The 26,258-nt window shown below is 36.4% G+C and overlaps 1 long non-coding RNA gene across 1 annotated transcript in view; it reads left to right on the forward strand.

The window, feature by feature from the left end:
• Positions 1–22,377, forward strand: part of LOC138693741 (uncharacterized) — a 43,120-nt gene extending 20,743 nt beyond the window's left edge. The window contains exons 2-3 of the long non-coding RNA XR_011330430.1: positions 9,095–9,168; positions 21,326–22,377. This is a non-coding gene — a long non-coding RNA (uncharacterized lncRNA). The remainder of the gene's footprint in view (positions 1–9,094; positions 9,169–21,325) is intronic.
• The last annotated feature ends 3,881 nt before the right edge of the window (positions 22,378–26,258 follow it).

The following is a 26,258-nucleotide window of genomic DNA, read 5'->3' on the forward strand; positions in this document are numbered from 1 at the left end:
TCTATGTTATACAGTAGCCTACTTCACCTCCATCAGGATGATGACAACAGTTAAGGTTCAAGTTCATTTGAGCCTGTTCCTGTGTCTCAAGATGTCTTGATTTGACCATCATTGTTCAGGTGTTCGTCTATCTCGGAATTTCCACTAAAGTTAGTTGACTTTAAACAATGGCAGCAGAGAAAAATTCTGATTTAACGGTCAACAAATTTTGTAACAGATTTGAATATTTTTGTCGGCGATGAAATTGATACAGTTGTGAACATTTTAAATTCATAACAGGCCTAGTTCACAAGTAAAACACAAATTTAATCTAGCCTATATAGGTAATATTTAAGTTTTACAGGTATATTATATAAGTGTCAATAAGCTGAGAATACAGAAGTTTATTGACTGTTTGCCATCAAAAAGCTTATCAATTGCTGAGTGAAGTGTATTCGCTAAATTAGCATGATGTGTTTGACAGTGTTACATAGGTGGACGTTTTCGGCAAATGTTTTGCCATCTTCAGATCATTTTGATATAAATGTAACAATAGGCTATATGAACACATTACTGGATTAGCACACAGACAATGTAAAAAATTAAAATAGTTAAAATAATTACTGCTAATTGATAAGTTGGTTAAAATATAACAATATAACAATGAAGAAAATTTTATCTTCCATTAATGCATTGTATGAAAAATGGTATTGTTTGTAGCTATTTGTTTATGTTGAACATTCTTTGGCTCTTATAACTGATGTTAATAATGTTGTAGTTTTCCATAAGGAAGATTGTTGCAAGTTGTGTAAATCAACCAGGCCGTATGCAACTGCAAATATTCAAACGAAAAAAAAAAAAAAAACATGTGCTTAGCTAGTAATTAATAGTTTTCAATCTCTTCTTTAGGACTTGCGTGTGGTGTTGAAAGCTGCTAGGTTATATCGTTGAATGATGGACACAAGCAGGCTTACAAAGTGTGTATGAGGGTATTACGTCATACGGGGAAGGTTGAGTAAAATAATGTTGGAAGGCGCTAATTACGGAGGTTTGTAAATGTTGATGAATTTAAATAGGCCTAAATTAAACAAAGGATTATGTACATTTGAAATTTGTTCGTTAAGAAGTGATATTCCTAAATTAAATTCTTTTGCAATATGGTATTCTTTGGTGGTTTCTATTTTGGAACACTTAATTATTTAAGATTTGTATATAGTTAGGGCATCATGTGTGCAACGATGTTGGGGAGCAAACTGCCTTAAAAATGTACAAATTGTCTGAAAGGAATTATCATTTTCTCCTGGCCGAATCCAATGTTTTGATGTGTTAGAATACATGTAAATTAGTAAGTGAACAATATCCTCCATCGTCCCATATGTGTAATACAATAGCATAATGATTTTTCTCTCTACTATCTTCTTTTATACTCTCTTTTAAGTGAACAAAAAAAAAAATCCCCATTGTTCACAATAGTTGGTTTTGTTTCTAAAATTGAGCAATGCTCATTGCTTGATGGAAGAACAGTAACAAGTTCATTTGGTGTTGGCATTAATAGAGGTTTGACCCACAACTAAGGTGTCACATTTTTCTGCAATGGTAAAGTAGTGGAGGCTTTGCAAATTTGAAATGTAAGTCACTTATTTCCATCTAGCTTCTAACAGTCCTCTTACAGCTTCAGTTTTCAGCAGCATTAATATATTTCATTTTAATGCCAGGATCAATTTCTTTTGCGCAGTTATAGAACTCCTCTGGAGTAATAATATTGGCTTTTATACTTTTCACTGCAAGCTAACATCATCTGTGGTAGGAAGCAAAAAGGTTTCATTTTGCCTTTACAGCAAAGTCAGAAATTTTATTTTCACTTTGCTCATTATGGGCCGTATTCATAGACATTTTTAGCGTGGGCTTTCGATGGATGATCAGCATTTTTCGTATTCATAAACCAGCTTTAGCGATAGGATATGATTTGAATTCTGTACAAGTAACCAGTGGATAGCCGGGGCTAGCTTAGTACGCTCGTAGCACGTGCTGCGAAATGTCTATGAATAGCACCCTATATGTCTTGTGGGTAGATTTTCTTGTGACAAAGAAATTCTTTGCTTGAGGGCTCTTCCGTAAAATCAATTTTTGTGAGGGCTATTTGGTAATGCTTTACTTACTCTATTCAAAGACTTCCCCATAGTTCGTGGACATCTACAGTATAAGCAATTTTTTTTAGTGTTTCACATGCTGTGTATACTGTACTTTCTTATTTTTTAGTTTTTGCTTTTTTTTTTCAGCCCAATTTCTCTTCTTTTAACATCTCTCTATCACTCCTTTGCCAAATGTTTCAGATATTTTGATTGGCTAATCTTCAATCTTTTTCGAAACTCTGTTACTCTCTTGTTTGAACTCATCTGATATAAAAATAATAATGTTACTTCATCTCATAGGAAATTATAGATCCAGTGACAGTATTATGGACATGCCATTAATGTCTCGCCCGTAACACTTTTTAAATAACTATTTATTATATGTGGCCTAGGTTAAGGTTGATGTCTGTCGTCGATTTGCAAAAGGGGACAAAGTGTTGGCAAAAAAAAAAAAAAAAAAAAAAAAAAAAAAAAACGTAACAGTCTTAAAAAATTAAAATGTTCATGGATCCTGAATGTATGTACCCATAGTGATCTAATTAGAAAAAAATATGTGAACATTTTAATTTGTTAACTTAGTTAGGCTATAGTTTTTGCGATTTTCCAAGACTTTGTTATTTTGGACATGTCCCCTTTAGCAAATTGACGACAGATGTGAAGTATGAAAGTCAAAATTTGCATTTTCTTACAAGGGAACTTTTCATTGCTCCCCCCTCCAGATTTTAACAAATGATAACTTATTTTATTGCTCTGAGAGATCTGAATCAAAATATAAAATCAAAACATGCCGAAGTTATGATTAAAAGGGCTTAAATAACGTTACAAGAATCACAAAACATTGTATGTAAATGTGTAATGGACATGGAATGGCTTCTGAAGGACACAGAGGTAACTCAACGGATAGCGTGTTTAGTTGTTAAGTAGAAGACCTGTGTTCAAATCATATACACATCTTGTCTTATAATAATGTTTTATTTTCTTGTGTAATCCTTTTTGTTAGTTTTTTTTATTATTCTTTCATTGTTTGAAATCTAATGGCAAAAAAAAAAAAACAAGACAAAACAAATGTGATTACTCTAAACTAATAAAATAAAAGTATCTTACTTATTTTATTGCGAACAAAGCAACTTAATTCTGCAGTGAATGATAGTGGAAGGTCTCATTACTGAACATATGATCAAAACAACACATCGTAGCATAATACTACAACAAATAAATTCCAGATTTTTTCCTTGTGCTCTGTCAAAGCATATATTCTTCAAATTTTCAAAAGTTTCAACGTCATAATCCTCACATCAAAGCATCGGTATTCAGAAGTCCAGTCCTCTACATGTTTTTGTTTTAAAATGTCAAAATAATAAAAAGTAGCCGGGAATTGAACCGAGAACTTTTACTCGAAAGGCACGTCACTAATGGTTGAGCTACGTGAACGATGATATAATTATAAAGTATACTAATTGGCATGCAGTGACTCTGAACTAGGATTTACGCCCTTTAGAAGCAACTTCGGCATATTTGCAAGGTCGTTCGTCATTCTCGTTTTCACGAGCTTCAAAATGAGCTGTGTTCCAATAAAATGTGAAAGGGGTGTGATGTAAAGTTTCCCTTGTTAGTGTAAATAATTTTTTTTAATATCTTTTTCATTTTTTTCTGTTATGGGCTGTTATTTTTGTCATATTTCAGATAATTTTTGCATACTTAACTCACTTTGGAAATGTGGTTTCATGGACTGTACTGTTTCATAAGAATGTATGTAATGTGGATGGAAAAATTTCACCAATTGCTGGAATAGGAAGTAAGAATTTTAATGGTCTTTCAGACAAAACTAGTAACTATTAAAGGGAAAATATTAAGTTCATCATACACTATGGACTTTCAGCTTTAATTTGACACTGAGTGTAGATGAATAGAAGTAGTGTCCGTGAGGAGGGTTTTAAGCTTAGTTCACAAGAGTCTGATATGTAATAATAGACAACAGAGCCAGAAGGACTGAGCAATGGATCTTGTGAACCGTGCGGTAATTTGTAAGTGGTGGATAAGAGGATTAAAGACCTTTAACGATACCAAAGGGAAAATACTGAATGACAAGAATGGCATCTCAAAGAAGTGGAGGCATGGCAATGATAAATCGTATGCTAGTTTGTAAATGGTGGTTAAGAGGATTAGAGACCTTTAGCGGTACCGAAGGAAAATACTGAATGACATCTCAAAGAAGTGGGGGCGTGGCGTCTATATTTATGAGCTATATGAGGAACAATATTAACTTTTAGCATGTAAAATTCAGGGCTCTAGCAATAAGTCATAACTAGGGAGAAGAGACTGTACATTTCATGCAGTAAGTTGCAACTAAGGAGAAGAGACCATATGTTTCATGTTGCAACTACAGTCTATGCAAAACTAGAAAGATATTGACAGTTCTCTCTCGCAGACGCAGAAAGGGAGCGACGTGACGTTGTGAAGTTGTGAAGTTGTGCAGTAGTGCAGTGTGGCTCTTTGTCTGCCGTGTCGGAACTAAGCAGCTGACACGAAATTGTGAACTCACAAATTTGTATCATACGGCACTCTTAGACCGGACTAATAATAATAATAATAATAATAATAATAATAATAATAAACGTATGAATGAATGTGAATATGGTACATAGGCTAATATGTAAGCGATAATTTCTCTCCATTAATATCTTACACCATTGATTTTTTATACTTGAAACCTAAATTCTTTAAGACAGTGTGCAGAGAAGAAACACTGCTGTGGAAAAGATCTGCATCTCGAAGTGAAGTTTGCAACTTCTTTTAACGTAGGATGCTCCTCCCGTCAGTATTATAAATATACATGCCGCCAGATTGCTCCTCCTGAAAGGCATCTAAATTTGTCACCCGCTTTTCTCCTTTTCTTTTCTTTCCCAGGGTTTCAAGTCAGGAAGGTCCATTTTCTTGCTCATTCATTTTAAAATTTTCCTTTCCTGTTTTAACGATGGTGTTCTTTCCTATTTTGAGAGCCTCTGCAGTACTATTTACCAACTGCTGTACTGGAATAAGAGGCCCGCCATTGTCTCTTCTTTCTCGAAATAGTCCCGCACATTACAAACCATTTCTCTCGCCTGCCTTGGAAGAGGAGCATCTTTTCCGTTTCTTCTTGCTGTCCCTTGCAGCACTCCTTGTTCCGTCTGAGCCTGTGGCTCGTTTTGTGCCACTATCTGCCTTGCGACATGGTATAAGTGTAACACACGGACACTATAAATCGCGTTACAAATACACTCACAACTAAACTCAAACTAAGCCTATCTTCATCAACAACAAAACATCTACGAAAACAATAGCAACAACAGAACACCAATACTTGCTGTAACACAGCAACGAAGATTCAACACTTCCAAACAAAGCATGTGCTCGCTGTGAAACAGTCGGCAACGTTGGCCTGTTCACATGGTCTCTGATTGGCTAGTTTGAGCAGTTGCCATGGTGACGCTTAGAAGCCACTGAAGTTTCAATACCTTTCTAGTTTTTCAGGGGCGTAATGTTAGGGCCTGCAATGCAGGTTGGCCCGCAAACACCACGCAAATAAAGAAAGTAACTACAGTTTGTTGAACGCCTCCTCTTCCTCTCTCTCCACCATTACGTGGTAGCTATTAGATTACGTCCATTTTCGGCTTTCTTCCCTCCAAAATTTTCTAGAGCTCCTTCAGTGGAGCAGCAAAACCCGAAATGAGACAAGTGGCCTCAGTTTTTCTCGGACCCAAACTCCCTTGCAAGGAACCTTTTAAAGTTTATTTTCCCATTTGCCTCTCTTTCAATCAGTAGCGTATACTGGTTAAAGGGTTTGGGCTACCACTGACCCTAGTATTACACAAAATATATTTTAAAATCCTTATAATAAAATTCCTTACATATTTATGTGAATTCCAGACGTCTTGATTGGGACGAAAATACGTTGATGACTTCGTCCTTGAAATTACAGTTGGGCCACTTGCAAAGTTTCTGTAGAAAAGACTTTTCAATGGATATTAGTGCCAAGCCGGATAAACGTTCTTGTGTATGAGTTGATCTACAGTAGGATTTTATTCTCTTCAACGCAGAAAATGTTCTTTCTACCGATGCTGACGTAGCTGGTATTGTCACAATTAATGTTGCCAATTTAAGGACTTCAGGAATAACTTGGTTCAGCTGGTTTTCATATATGGCAGATAATATTTCATGGATAGGTTTGTTCGAAAAATCAAAGACTTCTGCTGAATATATTACACTTAATTCATTTTTCAAACGTACTTGATCAAAGTGACTGTTATAGGACTGAAATAATTTGTTTAGTGCCTCATTCGGGAAGTTTTCTCTATAAGCAGAAAATTTTTGAGAATCTAGAAGATGTGTGAACTGAAGCTTTCCATAATCAGAAAATCTGTCAGTAATTTCCATGTGCATACGATCTAGTAGTAGTACAGCTGCCTGTATTTCAATTCATCATCTCCTTTTCTTCGCTTTAATGGTGGTTCCATTGTATTGGCTGAAGAATTTTCATTTTCCATATTACTCCATATGGACGGAAACCCACTACGTTTGAACTCGGATATAGTATGTTTTAACTTTGATACCTCTTGCAAGCAGTATGCTATGTCTAGACTTTTTGTCTGAAGAATATTGTAGAGCACATCTGTATGTGCGAACACACTAGCATAGACTTCAAGAAGAAATATATTCTGAAACTGTGTGAAAAAATTCAAATATCCTTGAGCCTGCACATTTACAGCATCATCTCAGTTTTCTTCAGAGTCATTACAAAAGATATTTTTAAAGAAAGCAGTCCGTTTTTCTCTGTATTCCTTTACTGTATTTACAAGCCGAGATGTAAAATTACATCTAGTTGGTGCTACTTTTGGGAGTTTCTTGTTCATAAATTCCTTGAGTTTTCTGATCTTTTAGGAGATGATGAGAAAAATGCAGCTAAACCCGACAGTGTTTTGAAAAAAATGCGGCATTCTGGAATGGATGAAGTAGTTTGTTGCAAAACTAAATTGAGGACATGGCTGTAACAATGGACAAATAGTGCTTGAGGATACTTTTCTTGAACTTTTGTTTTTAAGCCATTAATATTTCCCGCCATAACTGAAGCACCATCGTATGTCTGTGCAATTAACTTATTGCCGACATTGTATTCTGCTATAACACCTTCCACATGGTGAAACAAAGCAGCAGCAGTTTTGCCCGAACTGACATTTGTGAATCCTATAAACCGTTCTTGAACATTGGCAGTACTGTCGACGTATCTTAAAACAGTGGACAATTGACTCTGATTAGAGCAGTCACTTGTTTCGTCAACAACAATGGCCACAAAAGGTTTTATGTTCTTTATCATAACCCCACTTATAGCAAATATTAAGTCATTCTGAATTGCGAGAGAAGTACCACGAAATACTGTTGAACTCTCAAGATGATTGGCCAGTAAATGGTCAAATTCACTTAAGGAACTTAAATATTCAATATAATTTCCTATATTGTCTGATTCCACACTCTCGTTATGACCCCGAAAAGCCAATTCTTGTTTTCCTAGAAAGCAGACTGCGTTAATAAGATGCAGTAAAATCTCCCGATTTTTTTTTCACAAGAGCATTGTGTTGGTTGATGTGTAGAGCTTTTCGCTTATCTAGCTGTAAATCAATTCTTGTCTTCCCAAAGTTTGCAAAGTTCATGCTACTACAAATATGAGCTTTTGATTTGTCGTATTCTAGGACTGCCATTCGAAGGGAGTTCATATTAGAAAACCCTCTTTTGACCACACATTAGTTTCGCGGCTAAATAACAAACATGGCCAGCAAAATAGTTTAGACAGCTTAGAAGTACCACACAACCAATTCCACTTACCATATGATGTTGAAGTGAAATGGCGTGTGTACTCTCGCTGTTTTTCTTTTACGTCCATGGACAAATTTAACTCAGGAGTTGGTCTTTCCATTTTCACAATTTCAACTTTCTCATTGTTATGTACGACGGTTAAAAGGCACTTTTAATAAACCTTCTATTACACAGTCATTTTCAACACAAACCTCTCCAGAAACTTGTTCTGCCATATTTTTCACAATATCACTTAATTGGGAAATTAAAAACTTAATAATTCACAATTAATATAACTCTTAGACACTCGAACAAATCACAGATTTAAAATAATGCACTGCAAGAACACAATCACATTCAATTGCTAGCGTACTAAGCGTATAGCTGCTTCGCGCCTGCGAAGAAACCGATCACGAGAGCGGCAACTTGCCCGCCTACAGTGCACGATGGAAACAGTAGGGAGCGGGGGGGACGGGCAGTTGTGCGAAGGACAGCTTGAGCGAAACGGTCACAGGCTACCTCACGTAGCAAGCGGTTTCTCCAGCGATGCCGCCTTGACAACTTGTTTCTTTTCGAGAGCAGAGAGCACATATAAATCTAACAATTACTTTAATTTTAATTACTATGGTAAAACTAATAATACAAAATTATTACATTATGTTATATTATAAACTTTTTCTTTTGTAATTTTCTTGGGCTACCGCCGGTAGCCCTGGTAGTCCCCAAAATACTCACCTGCTTTCAATTCATTCAGCTCCTTCACGTCCAGGGACAAACTCTCGATCTTCACTGTCATGGACAGCCAGGAGCGCAGCATGGGTTCGCATCCCCCTTTGGCCTGTATACCTCTGTATTGACTAGTTATCAAAATATCTAGCTTGTGTTTATCAGGTGTTTTCTGTGTTGAACATTTTGGAGATTTGAAATTAGTAATATTGTTTCAACCAGCTATTTCCCAGAAGACACCATTTCAGTATATGGCTGGCACTTTAAGCAAATGGAATAGTTCTTGGGTATTGAATGTAACTGTGCTCAGTAATACCGAACTGGCTACTAAATCTTAATGTGTATTAAAATTATTAATAAATGCAGTAGAATATATAATCCAGTGACAAATTTTTGAACATAATAATTACTGGTTTCTTTTCTTTTCACAGATGAATCTTCAGCCTTCCGAACATCAGAGAGGCTTCTGAAGATTATCCACTGCTAAAGCCAATTTATGCCTAGAGTTCGTATAAAATATTTATTATTTTTTAATTCCTTGAATTAAAAACTTACAAAAATTGCTTTATGTTAATTTATTTCATATAAAAAAAAAACAAGCTTATACAGTACATTTTTATGGTAAGTAGATAGCCACCATACTAGGCCTATGTATAAATAAATTGACGTGATTATTGGCACATTAGATAAATGGTACTAAATTTCTGATATTAATTTAAAATCGTTTTATTTAATAACATCAATTAACTCACCCTAGGTATCATTTAGCAATTCTAAAACATAGGCCTTTTTAAATCTATAGTAGTTGTTCTATTGATATAAGTGTTTATACATTTTGAACATTTTTTGATAGTATTTTCAAGAATTAAGTTGGGCTGATTACTTGATTGGGTTTTTTCCGAGGTTTTCTCCCACCGTAAGGCAAATGTCGGGTAATCTATGGCGAATCCTCGGCCTCATCTCATCAAATACCATTTCGCTATCACCAATCCCATTGACACTAAATAACCTAGTCGTTGATGTAGTAAAAAAATGACATCAAATATACAGGTGAAGTTACAAAAGCTTGTGGTGGTGAAGAAGTGAAAGTGTCTGTGATGTCCAAGGAAGGGAAGTACTACAAATGGCTGACACATGGGTATATTCGTCATGACATTATACAGGAAATATCACCACATATGGTTGTAAACCATGGACCGTGCATTTTAGTGTAATCTAGTGTTGTTTTGTATAACAAGAAGTGTAGGCATAGTATACAAGTCTTTAGAAGAAGTAATGTATTATACTTACTTACTGGCTTTTAAGGAACCCGGAGGTTCATTGCCGCCCTCACATAAGCCCGCCATTGGTCCCTATCCTGAGCAAGATCAATCCAGTCTCTATCATCGTATCCCACCTCCCTCAAATCCATTTTAATATTATCCTCCCATCTACGTCTCGGCCTCCCAACTAACACTCTATATGCATTTCTGGATTCGCCCGTACGTGCTACATGCCCTGCCCATCTCAAACGTCTGGATTTATTGTTCCTAATTATGTCAGGTGAAGAATACAATGCGTGCAGTTCTGTGTTGTGTAACTTTCTCCATTCTCCTGTAACTTCATCCCTCTTAGCCCCAAATATTTTCCTAAGCACCTTATTCTCAAACACCCTTAACCTATGTTCCTCTCTCAAAGTGAGAGTCCAAGTTTCATAACCATACAGAACAACCGGTAATATAACTGTTTTATAAATTCTAACTTTCGGATTTTTTGACAGCAGACTGGATGATAAAAGCTTCTCAACCGAATAATAACAGACATTTCCCATATTTATTCTGTGTTTAATTTCCTCCCGAGTATCATTTATACTTGTTACTGTTGCTCCAAGATATTTTAAGTTCGTGATTTAGCAGTTACATGTACTAAACAAGTGTCTTAATTATATGGAAAACAACTGAATGCATTTATGTCATTTGGCACAATAATATGAACATTTTCCATTTTGGTAATAAATCAAGTGGCATACAGTATTTCATATTTTTTATATTATTAAATATTCCTTTTCATTAAGAATTTGTGTTAATATTTAGGAATGCTTATGTTAAAAGACAGTAATATATATTTTTATGAACTACTAAGTATTCAATTAAATATCCTGCAAAGATCATAGTTAATTACTTCAAAAATGTTACGTGTGTAACTATGGAATGACCCTAATCCCCTTTCTAGGCCTATTTTCTTCAAAAAACATTTCTCTCCATTTATATGTGGAAGATGGAGGTGAACGTTTGTTTTCTCTAGTTAATTGAATTGCTGATGTAAATATATATGCAAGGCTAAGACGTAGCAATAAAATTTTCGTGTGTAGAGTTTGCATATATATAGAGACTAAGTGTATCTCTAAGCGTATCTGTATATAGCAACTAAATTTAGACCTAAGTGTACCTACTCATGCCGGCTCCTAAGAAAAAGAAGGTAATTCATTCTCAAGTACGTGAAATAATAGTGAAAGTAATAGAAACGTGTGATAATGAAGCCAAGAATAAGAGTCTTACACATTTAGTTACTCAGGCACTAAACACGCAGCATATTACTGCACACTGGTTTGTCTGAATTACGTTAAAACAAATTAGAAAAGAAAATTAGGAAAGAAACTGGGATTGCCCCAAAGAGAACTGGAAGGGTTATTGTCAACATACATTAAAAGTGGAGAGCCAATATAGATTTCGGCATAATACTGTGCCTGCAGTAGTGGATAATCTGATTATTTCTTTGGATAAAGAAGACGATAGTGATGATAGAAGCAATGATGATGATGATGATGAAAGTGATTCAAAATTAGCTACCTACTCCATTGTAATGCGACACAGAATTGGTCAGTCAATGTTTTTATAATGCATGCCACATTGTATTTCTATTTTCAAACTTTCTCTCTCTCCATCCACCCCCTCCACTACTATTACGAAACTACCCCCAACTCCGCATTCCTTCCAGGGCAGATGAGCTGCCTCTTTGATTTTCTTGGGTGAGTGCATGAACTGCATAAAGGCCTGGTAGATCGACTATATTTACTAGCATGGTTTCTGTTAGCATTATAAGTCTTAGTCTCAGTAATGTCCTTTGACGACATTGTGAGGGCGTTTTTTAATCCTATGTTGTACAGCATTATTCAGTTGGAATTTGCTTAAATTTGATTTCTCCTCAAAGTCATGCGCCATTAAACTGTTGTTGATGAAAAATGAATTGCCTTACATAGACTCCCTTTGGCCAGAAGTCTTCTTCAGTGATTCTGTCATACTCTTCGCTTTACCTGGAAGGCGTTGTTTATACCTTCATGGTTTTCAGCTGGATTATAATTATTGTTCTCCATCTTGACTGGTGTTCACAGTCATGAAACTCGAATCATTTAATGTTGCCTTTGTGATGACCAGTAAGCTTCGTTCTATGTAGTTCGGTCAGAAAAGACAGTAGATAATAAGCACATGCTAGTCATGACTACACTTAATAAACAATTCTTATTGCAGAAGACTTTTTCTACAATATTTTGATACGAAGTTAATCCTAAAATGACTCCCTGCAAAGGGTCAGTATGCAGTGCTTTTAATTGTGCAACAACCAGGAGAAAACGCCAGAACTCTGTAAAATGATTTTGATTTACTTTATTGTGTATGTTAGTTGGAATTTTACACTATACATACTGTTATCCAGGTAGACTGCAACTAAATCTCACTGGAATGTCTCAATGACCACTTTACGAAAACTCACCGTACAATCCCTAGCTCCATCAACAAACAGCAAACAATTGCTGAACTTTAATCTATGGACCATCTCCTCAAGAGAAAAATTTCACTTTTCGTACATTACACAATCTGACGTGAAGGAAGCCTTGAAAGGAAACACAACTACCTACAACAGAAGGACCGGACCACGGCAACATTTCGTTATTAAACAAAATAATGGAGGTAATATTACCGACTGTGACTCACATTTTCAATGCCTCAATTATGACTTCGACTTGCCCACAACAATGGAAAGTCACTTTTGTCCACCCACTTCCCAAGACTAAACCACAGACATCTCATGACCGTAGACCTATCATCATTCTGTCTTATCCAAAGCATTGTACACAAGCAACTGACAGACTACTTAAACAAGTACAAACTTTTCTACTCAAGTTTCAGGGTCAGACATAACACAAGTGTTGCATTACTTAAAGTCATGGAAGATCTGTGTGAGGCCTGGGACAGACGTAAATTGACAATAATGACTTTACTTGACTTCAGTTCTGTAGACGTTGACCTGTTAATCTGTAAACTCAGACGCCTACACCTAGAAGAACATATCCTGTGGTTTGCCTTTCACCTTAATGGCTGCCAACAAAATGTGATAGCTGGAAATTGTTCTTTCTCTTGGCAGACCGTGAGGTTAGGGGGGATCATTTCTTGGGCTTCTATTATTTTCAGTCTATACAAACTACAATCTTTAAAGTACTGGTACTGCCGACACCATTTCTACGCAGACGACCTTCAAGTATACATAAAATTCCACACTGACAAAATAAATTATGCAATATCTAAAATTAATGACGATCTCGACTCAATTTGGATATGGACACGGAAATTCCGACTTAAACTAAATCCATAAAAATCACAGTCAATAATTGTGGTCATTGACGTTTGTTAAGCACTATTACTATATCAAATGTGTCTCCGATTAAAATAAATGGCACCGAAATTCCGTTCAGTAAATAAGTGAAGAACCTTATATGGATAAAAGTTTAAATTGGAACATTCAAGTTGCAGAAACTTCTAAGAAAGTATTCTTACCAATCCACTTGTTTAAGCAATTGAAGAACTTTCTTCCCTTTTTCCTGAAAAAGATTTTAGTGCAAACACTCATGATGCGCCACTTCAATTACTGTGATATTCTGTTTACTGGTCTAAGTGTTACTTTGATGCAGAGACTGCAATGTTTTGCCTGCAATATTCGCCGGGCTGATCACATAACACCGTCCCTCGAAATGTTGTCCCGGCTCCATCTAGAAGATCACAAAAAAATCCACTGACATTTCCTCTTCTTTCATGTATTGCATTTCTCCACTCTTGTCTATCTCGTTTTCAAAATTGATCCACCACATAATCTAGACACACGATCACAGCACTCCTCAGCATTGTCCTTGCCGCCGAACATCCTCATGCTCATCTTCTTTCAATGCGGCTGTTCCTCAACTCTGGAATTCCCTACCGAGATATGTCAGACATCAAACCAATTTAAGAATCGACTAAGGAAATATTTTTCAAGCAGTTCTCGTTAATAATAGTTGTTTCAAGTTTCCCAATGTTTAATGGTTATACGGATAAATGTTTAAGTCACCATCAACCAAGTCGCAAGCACGCTGTGTTACTTCTGTGCGCAAGGTGCAGGATCTTTGTCGGCGCAGAATGTAGTGCACTGGCAGCCTGCTTGCCTCTGTAATCTGTAGTTGAGTTTACCATTACGCTGTAGATGATTGGATAGTAAAGAAGAATACATCATGCACTTTGATAAACAGCTTGTGCCAACACTAAATTACGCCTAAAGCCTAATAGTACATTATGCATCGAGCCTATAATGATAGTAATTAAGAGGCGAGTATGTTTGTTTATGAAACGAGCGCAAATAAGTTTCATAATTTTCATGCGAGCATCTTAATTACCATTATAGGCAAGTTTCATACGACTTTTTATGCTCGACCATATTTCTAACTTGAAATTATTCAGAAGTATTCATTTTATTCATATCTAACTGAAGAGTGGAAGTGACCTTGTGCATCGCTTGTAAATTGTGAGATGTGCGCAGACGCGAAAATATTGATTTTTTTCCGAGAAACAATAATGTCATTGACCTTGTTATAATCTACAGAATAACTTACTTACTTACTTACTTACTTACTGGCTTTTAAGGAACACGGAGGTTCATTGCCGCCCTCACATATGCCCGCCATTGGTCCCTATCCTGAGCAAGATTAATACATTCTCTATCATCATATCCCACCTCCCTCAAATCCATTTTAATATTATCCTCCCACCTACGTCTCGGTATCCCTAAAGGTCTTTTTCCCTCCGGCCTCCCAACTAACGCTCTATATGCATTTCTGGATTCGCCCATGCGTGCTACATGCCCTGCCCATCTCAAACATCTGGATTTAATGTTCCTAATTATGTCAGGTGAAGAATACAATGCGTGCAGTTCTGTGTTGTGTAACTTTCTCCATTCTCCTGTAACTTCATCCCGCTTAGCCCCAAATATTTTCCTAAGCACCTTATTCTCAAACATTCTTAACCTATGTTCCTCTCTCAAAGTGAGAGTCCAAGTTTCACAACCATAAAGAACAACCGGTAATATAACTGTTTTATAAATTCTAACTTTCAAATTTTTTGACAGCAGACTGGATGATAAAAGTTTCTCAGCCGAATAACAACAGGCATTTCCCATATTTATTCTGTGTTTAATTTCCTCCCGAGTATCATTTATACTTGTTACTGTTGCTCCCAGATATTTGAACTTCTCCACCTCTTCAAAAGATAAATTTCCAATTTTTATATTTCCATTTCGTACAATATTCTCGTCACGAGACATAATCATATACTTTGTCTTTTCGGGATTTACTTCCAAAGCTATCTCTTTACTTGCTTCCAGTAAAATTCCCGTGTTTTCCGTAATCGTTTGTGGATTTTCTCCTGACATATTCACGTCATCCGCATAGACAAGCAGCTGATGTAACCCATTCAATTCCAAACCCTCTCTGTTATCCTGGACTTTCCTAATGGCATATTCTAGAGCAAAGTTAAAAAGTAAAGGTGATAGTACATCTCCTTGCTTTAGTCCGCAGTGAATTGGAAACGCATCTGACAGAAACTGACCTATACGAACTCTGCTATACGTTTCACTGAAACACATTTTAATTAATCGAACTAGTTTCTTGGGAATACCAAATTCAATAAGAATAACATATAAAACTTCTCACTTAACCGAGTCATATGCCTTTTTGAAATCTATGAATAACTGATGCACTGTACCCTTATACTCCTATTCTTTCTCCATTATCTGTCGAATACAAAATATCTGGTCAATAGTTGATCTATTACGCCTAAAACCACACTGATGATCCCCAATAATTTCATCTATAGCCTATATGGAGTTAATCTTCTCAAAAGAACATTGGACAAAATTTTGTACGATGTCAACAAAAGTGATATTCCTCGAAAGTTACTACAGTTAGTCTTGTCCCCCTTCTTAAAGATAGGTACGATTATGGACTCCTTCCATTGATCTGGTACAATTTCCTTTTCCCAAATAGCAAGTACAAGCTTATAAATTTCTTCAGATAATGCGCTTCCAACCTCTTGTATTAATTCTGCTGGAATTTGATCGATACCTGGAGACTTAATTTTTCAGATTTTCTATCGCAATTTCGACTTCAGAAAGTGTGGGTTCGGGTATAAATGGGTCAGCAGTTTGTATTTCAATTTCGTCCCGATCATTTGTATTTGGCCTATGTATATTTAGTAGTTGTCCAAAATAGTTTTTCCATCTGTTCAGGATTGAATGAGCATCTGCAAGCAAGTCACCATTCTCATCCTTGAACACGTTTACCTTTGCCTGATATCCATTCTTGAATTCCTAACATGAATAACATGAACTAATTTTGATATAACCTGGAAATTGATTTAGAATTGGAAAACGAGATGACAAATAATTGAATTTATTTGAATATTATTTACAATTAATGCTAATTATTATAGTAACAGAACATAACCTTCTGCGACAGTATTGGATTTCCAGCCTCTGTGACGTTTCCCTCGTCTTTCGATTGCATATCCGAGAATAATCGAAAACCTGAACTTTAATGAATGGGTGTACTTTAATGACATGCATTAAAGGACTGCTATCAGGTGTATAATTACTACATTCGGCATGGTCGAGCATAAACAACCAAATGCAAATAGTCTACATTATAGAAATACAAATACATTGAACCAATATAACTATAATTGTAGCATATACTTGCAACATCTTTTTAAGTGTAGTTATATAAGAAGGAAACAATACATTGTCAGTGAAAGTTAGCAATTTATAAATAAAGGTCCTACACACTGGGCATGTTGTAAAATATAAACAAAACATATTGACAAATTCAACGATAATACTGGAAAGATGGTTTCAAATTAAAGTGATCTAAATTGTGCAATGGATACATATCTCAATTAAGAGTCACACTTTCAGATTTAATCGGCACACACTCTTGCTTTTTGACATCTTTTGGTTTATATGAAATGAACTATATTTGGACATAATGAAACATAACTCTGAACCCTTAATGCACACTTTAAGTTATGATCACTGAGGGTGGCTCTTTCAGGGCCTTTGTTACGTTTCATAGCTGAAAATGAAGTTTCACACACAGAGGCCGAAGCAAACATTGAAATTAAAGATGCCTCAAGCCTATGGAGACAAGGGAATCTTCATTTACGAAATGGGCTGTAAAAGTCTAGCAAACTACGTCTGTTCCTGTGACTGTCAGCCAGCTCAATGGCACATTTCAAGTTGTTTAGTTCAGTTGGACATCTTTGGGAGTATCATCAATATTTATTGTAAACAGTATAGCAAATAGATCGAAATCCGTTTTTAGGCGACTTAAATCTTGAAATCTGTCTTCAAAGTCATTCATAAGAAAACAACTGGAGATTTTCAAGATAACAGCCCGTCTCTAAGAAATCAGAGTCCCGGACCACACGTGCCAACCTGAGAATGACCAGGATCGCCATTGGACAGTCGACATTCCCATAATGACAGCATATTGTTTAAAGCTTGATACTCCACAACATAATTATCTGTGATCAATTTGTATTTTCCAGCTGTGCAACAAGTTCTCCACTCATTTCCAGAAACAAATTTATCTCTTCCAATAATTCGAAAAATCTGCACAGAACTTTGCTACATTCCATGAAGTCTGTTGCTTCCCATTCAGAATTAAAATTGTTTGTTGGTGTCAGAGGCCTTCACTTTAACGCGTTTCTTTCCATGATAAACAGGCGCCGACCTACGAGACGCCTCTACTACCGAGAAGATACTGTACACGTTACTGCTCCACTCGCACCGTGCTCAGTCAGTTGGTTGTCAATGATTTGAGCTTTCTCATCATTATTATTATTTCTTATCATGGTTATTAAGTTACTGTCTCACAAACATTACTTATCTACTTATGGCTTTTAAGGAAACAGCAGGTACATTGCTGCCTCACGTAAGCCCTCCATCGGTCCCTGTCCTGTGCAAGGTTAATCCAGGCTCTCATCATATCCCACCTCCCTCAAATCCATTTTAATGTTATCCTCCCATTTACGTTTCGGCCTCCCCAAAGGTCTTTTTCTCTCTGACTTCCCTCTAACCTTCATTGTTTACTTTTACTTTCATTATTCACTTTCATCTTGTTTTACGACCTAGATATTACTGTAATAACTACTGTAACCTTATTGTATTCAATTAGAATTGGAGTGTGGCTGGGTGGAAGAGAAGGCCTACTGGCCTTAGCTCTGCCAGATTAAATAAATAAATTATTATTACCGTAATATGGATAACATTACAGTACTGGTAATGCTGTAAATCTCATTTTGGATTTTCTATAGCACACGACACTGAAGGTTTTTTTGACAAAAAAAAAATGGAAAAATGGTGTAATTTTCAGAGAGAAGGTAGACCTAGTTAGGAATATGAAGAATTCATATAGGACGTCAGTTGGCTTTAAAACATTAGAAAATAAACTGACCGGCAAAAAAGTGGATCACTTTGTAAAAATCGAATCATCTATAATAAACCACCAATTTAGAGAGAGTATTATTAAATTGAATAGGTTTTATGACCAAAGAGAAATGTATTCATAGGCGGAGTTATGATGGAGGGGCATGGGGGGGCACTGCCCCCCAAACTTGTCTAAACTCTTTCTTTTATTAACGTTACAAAATATTGAATTTTCTTTTGTTTATGATTAAGTTTTTGCGCTTAAATTGACGAGTTAATGTCTTCAGATCATTGTCTGGACAATATTTATTTTAAATTTTTGAATGTATAAGAATTTCTATACCTCATTTGTGGAATGGAAGCATTGTAATGTTTCTTTTGTAACATCCTGTACTCGTGTGTTAAAAGTCTGCAGGTGTTCAACCGCCACAGAGAAATATGAATAACATATTGCACAAAAATGCAGAAAAAAGAAAAGTGATCCGAGTATAATGTGTAAACTTAAAGATGGGATTAAATAAAATAATTCTGTGGTGTTCAGATAAGTCATTTTTTTTTTTTTTTTTTGTGCAGATGGAATTTTGTTCCCCAGATGAACACTCAGTTAAATTATACAAGTGAGTGTGCAAAAATCAAAAGAATACTAGCAGTTGATGTGTTTTATTTGTGTAGAAAGTTGTTTGCAATAAGGGTTCCAAGTTTAATTTCAATTTGTCTCCAAACTCATTTTTATGACTTGTCTCTCTGTACCCAAACAACACAAAATTAGATATCTTCAGGAAAGCTAAAGATAAAAATATTTCCTTTAGCAGTGATACCGGTACGTAGTTTTATTGATGTATGCATGTGTTTGTGTACAAGAGAGAAAAAGAGGGAGATTGTTTTAAATTATGCCCTATTATAATTTATAGCAGAGCTACAGTTCAAGCCCTATACTAATAAATGGTTATAATCTGATACGCTGTACTGTACCACGGTCAAGCTACAATGAGGGGAGGACGTAATTTTTTTTAGTAGGTTATTTTACGAAGCTTTATCACCATCTTAGGTTATATAACGTCTGAATGAGGTGAAGGTGATAATTCCGGTGAAATTAATCCGGGGTCTAGCACTGGTAGTTACCCAGCATTTGCTCATATTGGGTTGAGGGAAAACCCCGGAAAAAACCTGAACTAGGTAACTTGTCCCAACCGGAAATCGATCCCGAGCCATCTGATTTTGTGGCCAGATGCGCTAACCGTTACTCCACAGGTGTTGACGGGAGGACGTAAATGATGACACCATAACTGCGTTATGGGAATTCTATGGTTTTGCTTTGTCCCCCAAGGAAACTGTTCTCTCTCCGCCTATGGATGTATTCAAAATTTTTGGAGATGAACATAATGTTATAAAATGCCAGACCACCTCGTGAGCCACTTTGTATCCCTAACCTTTAGACTGTATGATTTATGATTTTACGACACAGACCAGTAATGAAACTTTCATGTTTTACAATTGTGTGGTGGCCCTATTAATGAATTATCAATGCATCGCTCATTGTCTGTCGTAAATCAAAATGTTTCTTCAGTTTCTGTTTTCAATTTGATAAGTTAAAATGCCTCTTATTTGAGATGACATTGCGAGAGCTGTCATGTTCGTTGAAGATGGATGAATCATTCTTTATGCAGTTAATGCTATCGTAGAAGCATTCTATGTGTCCTACAGTGATTCTGTGAACTGGGAACCAACCTCAGACAATCAGAATCAGGCCGTGGTAGATCTACATCAACCAAGGAGGACAGGTTTCTGATTCTCTGTATCTTGCAATATCTCCACACGACTGCGGTCCAGGCCAGAAAGCATCTCGAAACAGTGAGGAACATCACTGTGAGGAGAGAAATGGTACACGAAGACTCCAGGAAGCCAATTTGGCCTCAAAAAGACTGTAATTTCACCATCAGCACAGGGCAGTGTGATTACAGTGCATGCGTCAACACCAGAATTGGACTGTGGACTAGTGGTCAATGGTGCCGTTCACGGGTGAATCGCGATTTTGCTTTCGGTTATCTGATGTTAGAGAATGAGAGAGTGGGAAGCAATATTTGCCTTGCAACTTTCCCGAAAGAACGCTGTTTGGATGGTTCTGTCATGGTTTGAGCGATATCAGTTTTTGAACTCAAGCAAAACTTGTTTTCGTCGATGGAGGCGCACCAATATATAGTGGAGGTGTTAGCGGAACGTGTAATTCCCTTTGCATAACCATCCCCCTCCATGCTGCTCACTGCCTTGGGATGCAGCCGGACTTAAATCCTATTGAACATCTGTGCATATGTAGGAGAAGTGGAATCTCAGGATCTGGTGGTTAGCATGGAGGACACAATACGCGCACAGTAACAGTTACAGTGGCTTAATCATTTGTTAATGTAAGCCACAAAATGGATTACTTGAAATTTTGTGTAAATTACAACACTTTAGAACTTAAAATAAACTGCAAACAAAAAGCATTTTGATGACGGGATGAAGTGCACAGGTTACATGTTTTTTTCATTTTACAATATGCCTTAGTCAGAATGAAGAAAAAATAACCTAAAGCATAAGCTATAAAATGATTATAGTTCTTTAAAATCTTAGGTGATCCACTTTTTTGCTGGTCAGTGTAACTAAAAATTGGAAAGAACTGATCAGTGTAGGTAACCTAAAAGTGACTGTTTAACACGCAAAATAAAGAGGTAGAACACTTAAAAATGAACGCAAAACGTACATTTCACTTCACTTAGTATATGCAAGGCATACCAAAAGCCTAGACTAACCTGTCACAGATTTCCACACTACAGAACTTAGAAAAATGCAAGTTGGAAATTTCAGTGTCCCGTGCTATAGAAATGCAGACTAATCTAATCTAATGCTTTTTTTTTTTTTTTCAGGAACAGATTGTGGAAGGAAAGATTTAATGGATAAGAGTATTGACTATTTATATAATAATATAAAACTGTGCTCTAATCATTTCGAAGATGGGCAGTTAGGAACACTAATAGGAACAAGTTAGTGTGGAATGCTGTTCACACTATTCGATATTCCTAATCCGCCTCCTCCAGTAAAAAGAAAATTGAGCACCAGAAAGTATGAAGTATTGCGGAAAAAGTTACGTCAATCCTTTAATGGTGACTCTTTACTGCAAGATTGTGCGTCAACTGAACTTTATGACTTTACCAGTGATCTCTCAAATAAAATGTGTGATGCTTCCACACAAACAGAGCTTTCTTTGAATGAAAATGACATTATGCTAGCTATGTTACGAGAAAAGTATGAATATAAATCATTATAAGTTGCTTGGCTCCGGAAAAAATACAAGGAAGTCAAGAGAAATCGGTGTGTGCGTGCAGTTTCAAGAAAAGGTACAGAAAAATAGACAAAAATGCAGTGCTAGTGGATAGTTAATGTTAGATGTAAATGTATTACATTTCATTTATTGATAAGCAGTGTACCTTTGTGATAAAGAAGAAATCAAAAGATGTACAAAATTATAAGTAGGCCTACATAGCCGCCTGTGTAGGTTAATGCAGTTTATAAGAATAAACAAGTCATGAGTTGAGTAGAAGGTATGAATATGAAGAAATTTTATCAGTTCTATTCTGAACCTTTTTTCAAAGCTTTAAGATAATTAGACAGTGCATTGAAGACCGTGATGAATGAACAGTGAACTCTTTGTTTATGTAACAGACTAACAGAGGACAGATGGAGATAGGATTTATTTCTTCCATTAAAATTATAAAAGTATTGATTACTAAATACTAAAAATATCTTAGTTTGTAACATAAAACACCATCAGGGAAAGAATGTATACTCACAAAGTGAGGCCAATACCATATTTCTGTAGTTTAGAAAATAGGCTATTTTAAAGATATGATATGAAGGCCTTGATGATGTTACAAACATATTTGTAACCAATATAGTAGCCATATTGAATTAAATACGGTCTCCATTTTTGTAATAAATTTTATGAAATTCACATGATGTAAAATATAATTACCAACAAAACTTCCAAACGTTATATACCACAACATAACCGAAAAAGCCATACATCACAATAAAAATCCTGTTGTTTTCATAAATTTTCTTACGTCTTCCATCCCATTTGAGCTAGGTAGGCTGTCTCTCTTGCTTTGCTTAATGCATTATGCAATGGAGATGGTGGCAGCAGAGTGACCGCCATATTGTCAGATGGAGATGCTAAAAATCGCAACATTTGGCTCAACTCAACATTTATGACGATACCAAATTATGAAAGGGGAGTGCATAAACCATGTCGCCAAGTGCATGGGCACAGGACTGAGAAATTAGATCAGAGAGTGGAAGGTAAATGCATAACACTTGGAAGAAGAAAGCTGAATGGAAAAACAATTTCAGCTCTCACTAATTACTATAGAGCTGCAAATTGTAAGTGGCATCCTTGATGTACAGGAATGAAAAGGGGTATTTATGCAACTCTGTCTCAATGCATGTCAACTGACTAGAAACCAAGTCATGATCACTGTCCGATTCCTAACAGAAGCCAGGCTAAGGGAGAGGAGTCTCAGAGTCACACAAAATGAAACACCAGTTGAGCTCTGAAGTAGTGACAAAGTTTCTCACTATATCAACATTTGGCATGTAATGAAATTCTAGCCAGGTGTACACAAAATACAGATGAATGTGTTCATTCAGTAATCTGGGCCAAATGTCCAGAACAAATATTTGTTTCAAAGAAACGGATTGATTTTGCAGTGACAAATAGTGAGCTGACAGAGGTAGCCCAAATTGTATACAAGAGACATGTCGAAAAGAGAAAATGTATAAGTGAATGGAGAAGCTCTGAAAAGAGAACGAGAATACAGAGAGCCATGAAACATGCAGAGGATGAAACATATGATCCTGGGCAGTTGTATGAGTTCACTTGCTGCAGGGTATTTTACAAATTGCCATTTTTCTCAGGATAACATTTTCACATCTTCAAAACACTCCAAAATGGTTATTTTTCATCTGATTGCTGTGAAATTTTGCTTGCATATCACTAATAGGTGGTTAACAAACTGTAGTGGCATTTTTTGGATATTCACAATATGAACTGGTTAAGGAGCATTTATAACCCTGCAAAACTTAAAAAAAAAAGAAAATTAAATATCATTATTAATTTTAACAGTGTAATAACCCACGTCTACATATGTGGTGTAGTGTAGAACAGTCTTTACTTTTTAGTCACGTGGGTTGGACCCTCAGGTCTTGGCGAAGACAAACAGCAGTTACAAGAATCAGTAGTCAGTAGATAATGTTTTATTCTGGTATAAATGTTACAATTTTAAGTGGACTTGCCTGAAGCAAGATCCAGAGAGAAATCACACAGGGATACAATGTCCCGCCTCTTTTATAATATTGGGTCAGGATGTGATACAACCTTTCGGCCCTTTAGGCTAATTACTTCTTTGAGAAATAAAATGTTTTCTCAAGGGGCGACAGTCTCTAGGGGAATTAAGTATGCTTAGGGTCGTGTGAAAGGCTATGCCACCCCCTCTCACCACATATGTACCGTGAAGCAAAATGGATATTCTGAGGGTTGCTTTAGCTGCATGCAAGAAGAGTCCATCTTGCTTCCTAATTTTACATGATACATTATACTAGCTCAGTACATCAATTGACATGGTTAGACTTTACAAATACGTTCCTATGCTGTTACCTTGCATTTACATATGGTACAGACACATTTCACCACACATATAAGAATGGCAAACCTGCACTCAGAAATCAAAAGTAAGGTTCAGTTTATTATTTAAAAAAGTTAAACATCCAAAATCCAATTTTTCAAATTTTGGGGCTCGTCAAATATGCACATTTAAAAAATACAAAATACTTAATAACTTCAGAACCAAACAACCAATCAGCTTCAAATTTTGCATGGTACTTAGTTTTATAACATTGCATGTGCTAACTTATATAAAAATCATTCAGATCGGTTGAAAATTGTAAAAGTTAGAAAACTTGCTAGTGTTCTCTCTTAAAAGAAAACGTTTACACATAAAAGTAGAGTATTCACAGATGATCGCCGGATCGAATCTCAATTCGACTACATTTTGACATTCGACTACGACCATTCTGTTACAAGCTCATTACTAAAAATTAAGCTATGTTTAGTCGAATTCGGCCACAGTTGGCAATGCTGGCAAGATGTCTTTCTTCACCTTCCTTGTTAGGACTCAGGACTGACAACTTAAGCCAAAAGCACGCATGTTCATTTTCCATTTCTTTGAATTTGAATTCATTGGTTGGTAAGAAATGGTGGTAGCACTCATAGTGCTGGATAGTGATGAATCCCTCTCTTATATTATAGCCCTTTTGATCTTTATGGACAGGGAAAGCTTAGTAAAGACAATTCGTTTTGGTTGTGAGTAGTTGAGTTTCCAAGAAGTCTGACAACCAGTTTAATTAAAAATAGAAGGAAAAAGGAAGCCCGGACAATGCCGGGTGCTTTCAACTAGTCCTGTACAGGGTTTCCACAAAAGAACTCCAGGATATAAAAAGAATCATAATAGGAGAAATAAGTGAGATGAAAACATCCTATTCTTCACGCATGTTCAGTAACTCAGAATGTTTGATGTAGTGTAAATGGGTCGTTAGTTGGCTCACCTGGAGCACAAATTTACAGGCATTTGTTTGTTTTTACATTTCATTGCTATCAATATCTGTGCATTTCGAGCTGGCTGTTCAAGGTCACATACAAGAGTACAAATCACGCACGAGTCACTGAACTGAAGCACTGGTAATCCCTGCTGTTCCAGCTGACTTTAGTTGAGGAGACTATCCAGGATTGGGGTAAGCACACATCACAAATGCAGTCCATTGCTTGACCTTGAGCTGCCAGTTCGAAATGCACAGAAATGTCAGAATGGCAACGCCACAGCAGAAAGCACAGACTGTAATTTGGATGATTGAAACACTGTCAATTGTAACATTTCAACGAAATTTTCGTCGAGAAGATTGTGGTGATGCTCCAACTCAGCGGTCGTCAGCACAGAGCACCCTGGGGCTAGCATCTCTTACCCACGGAGAACACAGTGCACCATGGTCTGCTAGCGGGTATGCTCTCTACTTCTTCTTGCTGCACGACGGGGCTTACCCTTTGCACATCTCAGCACTGCTCTAACTGGTAAGACTATTCATCAATGGTTAAAATGCACAGCGTTAAACTTATGGTTTCCTAACAGATGGCTTGGAAGAGGAGGGCTGATCCCTGGTCACCACAAAGTCCAGACATTATACATTATGTGGGGGTATGTTAAGAATGTTGTGTACTCTGACCTTCATCATCTATGATCTACGTGAAAGGATACTTGCAGGCCTAGCAAACATAACTCCCAACATGATGGCAGGCACATGGGAAGTGATTGAATATTGTTTACACATATGCAGAGCTACGAACGGAGTGCATATTGAAATCTACTAAATGAAAACTTTTGCACGTTTGCTTTCATGTCATATATACATGTTAGTTGACCTTTTGTTCTTAGTGTAATAAATAGACATCGGATTTATATGCACTAAAAATATCTAAAATATGCATGCATTTATGCTGTCAAAATCTGTAAAATATACACCATTTCGAAAATATGTGTTAAACATGCACTAAAAATTTTAATTTCAGGCTTATGCATATTGTTACTTATGATGTACATTCTTCCTTAGACACATTCTGGTTACTGTAACTTGATTTGCAGTACACAATGATTATTTTCTCCAAATGCTCGGGTAAGTTTATGACCTTTATCACAGAACTGAGAAGGACCATTCATGTCTACAAATGTTATTGAGCAAAATTTGAAAGCACTT

This window comes from Periplaneta americana, unplaced genomic scaffold (assembly GCF_040183065.1).
Source record: "Periplaneta americana isolate PAMFEO1 unplaced genomic scaffold, P.americana_PAMFEO1_priV1 scaffold_20, whole genome shotgun sequence".
Lineage (NCBI taxonomy): Eukaryota > Metazoa > Arthropoda > Insecta > Blattodea > Blattidae > Periplaneta > Periplaneta americana.